At 39.4% G+C, this 6,570-nt stretch overlaps 1 pseudogene across 1 annotated transcript; it reads left to right on the top strand.

Moving 5' to 3' along the window:
• The first annotated feature begins 3,135 nt into the window (after positions 1–3,135).
• On the top strand, positions 3,136–5,963 carry LOC143882090 (protein NRT1/ PTR FAMILY 3.1 pseudogene; annotated as a pseudogene). Its single transcript, XR_013252098.1, has 2 exons — positions 3,136–5,033; positions 5,254–5,963. The product of XR_013252098.1 is annotated as a protein NRT1/ PTR FAMILY 3.1 pseudogene (transcript).
• Positions 5,964–6,570: the final 607 nt, after the last annotated feature.

The raw sequence follows: 6,570 nt of genomic DNA, 5'->3' as shown, positions 1-6,570 counted from the left end.
ATTAACGAATTCATTCCATGCATGAGCATGTGCATTAATAAAAGCTCTGATGTCTTCAGGGAGAACTGAAGCAAAGGGAATCGTAGAGTTAGCAAGCCAAGCAAAGAGTGCCTCTCAAGCAAGAGGGGCATACATTGATGGGACAAAGAACACGTCAGGCGTCTCATGACGCTTTACAAGATCAATGGGAGCAATTTCTCATAAATGCCCCCTATGCACTCCTCCCCACTCTACAACACTAAAATTGTTAAGTTGGTGATACAAAATCACCGGTTCTATTTCATTCTTGGAGTAGGTCCCACTTGACCCTTTTAAGTTGTATATGTTTTCTCTCTATATATGTGGTCTGTATATGAATGAGAGGGTTTGAAGAAGAAGGGAAAATATTGACAGGAGAGGAGAGAAGACTGGGGCATGACAAGAGGGGTTTTCTCTTAAGGGACCTAGGAGGGCTTTTGTGGTGAAGCAAAAGCAAGGTTCTTCTTCTTGAGGAGAAAGCCAAGACAAGGCAAGAGGGGTTTTGTCTTAGGGGCTCTAGGATGGCTTTTGTGGTGAAGTAAAAGCAAGGCTCTTCTTATACTGAGGGTAGAAGAGAAGGTTTAGGGCAAAAAGAGGGGTTTTTTGTTGGGCTCTCGAAAGAAATAGGGTTTTTCCACTCTTCCTGTTTATCAAGGTATATTATCCTCCTTCCATTGTTCTTCTTCTCCACAGAGTTTTCTTCTTTGCAAGAGAAGTATTGTATTGGAGGGTTTTCTAAAGAAGTTTTCATCATACTCGATGTAAAGGTTTGTAGGGTTTTATCGGTAGAGGTAACATTGTACTATTTTTGTTCTAAATAGTTGATTGATTGTTGCCATGTCCGTGGAGTAGCCCATTGTGGTGAACCACATGTATTCTTGCTTTCTTGTTTTGGTTTCCTTTGGTGGTTGTGGGTTGTTGGCATATATTTTCTCCATCTTGTTTGTGCAAGATCTTGGATATTTCTGTGTATTCGCGAATGGTAGATTGGCGGGGGTTATTGGTAGTGGGTTTTGTCCGCTACAAAAATTGCCCTATAAAATTTACTACAAAAGTGACTTTGTGCATGGTCATTCTCTTGCAAATAATGACCAATTTTTGCAGGATCCAAAGGAGCCCTAGCGGCTGTTTGGATGTGGAAAATTGTATTTGAATTTTTTTCATGGAAACTAATTTTTCCTAGCATTTGGTGAACTCATTTTTCATGAAAATTATTTTCCAGAATTAATTTAATTTTATATTTTCAAGGAAAACTGCAAGCCTACTGGACTTTGAAATTTTTTTATACAGTATTAATTTTTACTAGTTGTTAAAATATGGAAATAGTCTGCCTATATAACTTTTTATATGGAAAAAATCATCACCATGTTGTGAAAATGGGAGGAGATGGAAAGGAGAATAAGAAGCTTGGGGGACTCAAGACAATACCATTTCTTCTGGGTGAATTATCTATAATCACATCTGTAATTTTATTTTATTTTTCCTTTCTTCTTGAATTCCATTGTCTGCTTAGTATTATTTGCTTTATTTTAAAAACCCAGAAATATATATATATATATATATATATATATATATATAAAGAAATAAAAATCACTCATTATCGTTTTTCCGCTAGCTTTATTGAATAAATTTATCTACTTTTTAAGGTCAGAAACCCATAAATATTTTGACCTTGGTAATCAGTAATTTTTCATTCTTTTTTTTTTTTTTCTGGGTGTTTTTTTTTAATTTTGATTTCAAGTATTTCTGCTAACTTTATTGAATAAATTCGAAGGTCTTAAAACCAATGAATTTTCTAGCTCTCTTTTATCTTCTTTGGGCTCGATCTAAAAGTATCTAAATGGCTTGCTGCTTTGTTCAAAAGCTGCTTAATAACAAAAAAATTCTCGTTTTGACTTGTGTTTAGCTGTAATAAAATCTTCATAATTTTCGATTTAGAAACACAATTTATGAAGAAAGTGGTGTTAAAAAGAAGTTGAATGTTTTTGTTTTGTATTGGTGCAGCGAGTTTCTTCTGTGATCAATTAGCTGAAATTGGTTTTCATGACAACGATAACATACTTGACTCAGGAGCTACATTTGCCTCTCTTCAAGGCCTCAAATACCATCGCCATCTTCGCCGGAATGATGAGCTTAACACCCATAATTGGCGACTTCATCGCCGATTCTTTTGCTTGCCGGACGGTTTTGTACTATAATAGTGGGTTACATGATCTATCTGCTGGTAATCACTGAACATCAAACTAGTATTAGTCTATATATAGAGAAAGGATGTAGGGAAATGATATCTACACTCCCTTGATAATTGACTACTTTGTCTAATTAGATTTGTTTTTTCTTTTTTTTTGGTTGGGTGGGGGGAGTATTTGAAGTCCTTCTAGCTAAAAAGGAATAGTAATTCCACCCTCATAATTTGGCACACCATTTTTTATGTAGTATGAAAGATATATACTTTGTTTCGAGATAATCTAATGGAGCTGCTTGGCACCGAGAAAACTATCTAGACTAGCTAACCCTGCAGTCGTCAGATCCCCCATAGGCACCGATCATCTTTGCAGACGACCATGGGAATTCTAGCTAATTGTAATATCTATTTTCTTCTTTCTTTCTTTCTACTAGTGACCCGTACGATGCATGGGGCAAAAAATAAATAATTCACCCAAATTTTGTCATTATACGTAGGATATTGAAAGATAGAAACAATTTTGCTAAAATCATTGGACATAGTAGAGATTTTTTCTCCAATAAATAGAAACAATTTTGCTAATATACGTGGGATATTGAGTAACATAAACAATTTTGCTAATAACGTGGGATATGGTGAGATTTTTTCTACAATTACAAATATAAACAGACCAATAGCTAAACAAACTGACAAATTGCTTCCTCTACCTATGTTATGTTGTGAAGGAACATCGAATCAATAATGAAGAGAAAAGGGGGGATATTTTCTCTTAAGAGGACATTTCTTTTTGGAGACTTTTTTTTTTAATGAAATAAATTATATTAATAGGAAAGGGGAAAACCCCAAGACCGAGGAGGTCAACAGCAAAGGGATAAAGAAATGAAAGATGAGAATGGGGAAACAAAGTTCAAGGAGGGAGATAACAAAAACTTTCAAAACTCACTTGGTTCACCCTAGCTATGGAAAGATTATCTTCCTCTTGCACCATTTATGGTTACTTTATAGGTATATTATAATAAATGGAGGGCCCCTCCAAGTAAAAATTGAATAGGGTTGGTTCAAGTTATCCTAGAAAGGGGAAATTTCAGAAATATTTTTCCTTTCTAAAATTTTCAAGAAAATTCCTGCAATTCAAACATGGCCTAAAATTGCTAGGAGTACAAGTGGGCCAGGCCAGGCTCGGTCCGTGGCCCATCTCGAATGAGGTTGTTAGTCAGTCCATTGCTTGGGACAGATATAGGCCCATTTATTAACCAGACCCGAAAATGGGCTCAGGTACTCTGATTGGTTTTGCATGTCAAGCCCAAACCCATCAAAGTTTACTGTGTGTTTCATTAGTGTACATTTATCATTTTTCTTACTATGATCAAAATCAAAGTTGAATTTACAGGGAATGATCAGCCTCACCATATCCACAATCCTTACTGGGCTCCGCCCAAGGGCCTGCGAACCGAATCAACAATGCGAAGAAGCCTCTACATGGCAGCTCTGGGTTCTCTACATCTCGCTCCTTGTTACTTCTCTAGGCTCCGGCGGCCTCTGGTCTAATGTCGTGGACTTTGGTGTGGACCAGTTCGACCTGGCCAAATTCTCCAAACGGGGTACTTGGAGTAACAATTTCTTCAATTGGTACCGTTTTAGCCTGGGCCTAGCAACCCTAATGGGCCTAACCGTGGTAGTCTATATTCAAGACAATGTGGGCTGGGCTTGGGGCCTCGGGTTGCCCACCATAGCCATGGCTGTATCTCTTGTGGTTTTTGTGTTTGGTCACCCTCTCTACAAGACTATGAAACCGGTGGGCAGCCCGTTGACCCGGTTGGCCCAGGTGGTTAGTGCCATAATCAAGAAGAGGAATGCCATTACACCGGTGGACGTGGGCCTTCTAAATGAAAATGGAGAGTTGGGTGGAGCCACTTCCAACACTGGGAAGGTTATCCATACCAATCAACTGAAGTAAGTTTATGTTTTGAGTAATGATTCGATTAAGTGTGCCCCTTTAGTGCAATCGATCGGCCCATATGTGAGGGATTCAGAAAGCCCATATGGTGAGGCCATCTTTGAGTGGGCCAGAGAACCCACACATTGAGCCCTTAGATTGGGAAATGATATATTCGTCCAAACATTTTACCTGTCACTTTTGACAGGTAAATGTTTGGTGTGCATCTCGGGCCCATTTTTGGGGTTTCAGGTAGGTATTTTTCCTTAGAATCAGGTTGGGTTCAGGTTGATTTCAGTCCACTTTTTGCAAAAGCTGAACCCTACCCGACCCAAGTCGCTCCCTTATTACATGTATCCTTGCTTATTTTTCTGGGGAAACTATATATTCGCCCTTTATTTTTTACATACACAAGAGCTGGCTGTCCCAAGTTTAAAAAAGCGCAGATATATTTCTAGACGAATTGCACCTAAATTGTAGATTTTATTGAATATTTCGTTCATGTATGTCATTTACTTGAAATAACTTTGTAACAACAATGTATGGAGGTACTTCAATGGAGCGGATGAAGAGCTAAAATCTGTCCTTCGACTGATTCCCATTTGGGCTTTTGGAATCATAGTCTCCGTTGCATCGGCCCACCAAGGCTCATTTTCCATCCAACAAGCCCGCACCATGAACCGCCATCTCTCCCACTCCTTCCAAATCCCCCCGGCCACCATGACCCTCTTCACCGAACTTCCAATGCTCCTAGTTTTCATGACATACTTCCCCCTCTTAATCCCAGTCTTTCGCCACTTCACTGGAAATCCATCAGGAATTACATACATACAACGTATAGGCATTGGCCTCATGCTCAACATTCTTGCCACCATAGTAGCGGCGCTCGTGTAGGTAATGTGATACCATAAGTTTGTTATGATAAGGGATAGTATACAAGCTAACCCCATTATCACTAAAAAGATCATCATAAAAACACAATGAATATGCCCCTTTGACAGGAGGAGAAGTCCCTCTGCCTCTGTAGCCCAAGAGTGTGATTATTGGATCGAACATATATAGTTCTCTTCTCTGCATTCATACATTGCATCGATCATCTCTATGGTTTTTTCAGGTAAAACGGAAAAGTGTGGGCGCCGATCATGGCGGGGACCCACATGCCATTATCCCCATAAGTGTGTTTTGGTTGGTCCCACAATATAGTATTCACGGGTTGGGTGAGGCTTTCGCGGTGGTGGGCTACATGGAATTTCTCTTTGGTCAAGCGCCGAAAAGTATGCGAAACATAGCAAATCCATTCTATTGGTTGTCGGTATCAGCTGGGAATTACCTGAGTACTTTGATTGTTTGGTTGGTACACAAATATTCCGGCGAGGTGCGGAATTGGGTGCCTGATACCAATCTTAACAAGGGGAGCTGAGATTAGAGTTTTACTATTGGCTAGTGAGCGGTTTACAAGTATTGAACCTTGTATACTATATTGTATGTCTACAGTTTTATACGTTTATCCCTGGCCCGTGGACCCACCAAAGCAAAATGAGGACCCATCAAACCAAAAGAATATTGATGGAGATGGACACGTGGAGGTTGATGGGAAGGACAAGAAGGATGTGCTGGGAGAGAGAGACGTGGAATATGTTTAGTTTTCAATTGCTAGTTTACATGTGTAAATGAGCTTCAGCATTACTATTGTCAAAAGCTGTTATAAGGATATGTCACGGTCTGATGAATCCAAATTCCAAAGGGTCAGAACTTAATTGGACATGAATTGGGCATGGAGATTGGATTCGTTATTCAATAGTCTAAGATGCTTGTTATATACCACTCATAATGTAAACGAATAGCAATGATAGATACAAGGGAGCCCTCTCCCTTGCATAAAGAGCCACAAAAGGGCTTTTCATTGGATATTTTCAGTTACATTTTAAAATAGGTTGAAAAAGTAAAATCAATTACATTTGATGAGGTGGATCCAATCAGGAGCCCTTTTTTTATTCTTTATGCAAGGGCTCCCTTGTTTCTATCATTCCTCTGTAAACGAAATAATATTTTTAAATGATAGTTTCGTCATATAAAATCTCTCTCTCTCTCTCTCTCTCTCTCTCTCTCTCTCTCTCTCTCTCTCACCCCCGTACCCCCCACCCCCCTACGACTGCTTATTTTGGTATCTTTCTCTTTTCTCTTGCTAGGATTTATCCCTCGCTCTCTATGACACGCTAGGGTTTCTGTTCCGGCCTTATGAGTTCAAGAAGGCATGTAGATTTGGGGAATACAATGAGTGGATCTTTGGAAGCCAAGGGAGCCAAGATTTGTTAGGTTAAGCTTCATTTTGATGTTATTTTGGAAGAACCTTCACTAGGGGTGAAACTCGGGCCCGGTTCAACCCCAAAAAAAGTCAGCCCGGGTTGGGTATCCTTCGGATTGGGTTCAG

The sequence above is a fragment of the Tasmannia lanceolata genome, unplaced genomic scaffold, assembly GCF_043159265.1.
Source record: "Tasmannia lanceolata isolate RefF3 unplaced genomic scaffold, GAP_Taslan_0.1 ptg000007l, whole genome shotgun sequence".
Lineage (NCBI taxonomy): Eukaryota > Viridiplantae > Streptophyta > Magnoliopsida > Canellales > Winteraceae > Tasmannia > Tasmannia lanceolata.
This window is presented reverse-complemented; position numbering and strand designations above follow the sequence as displayed.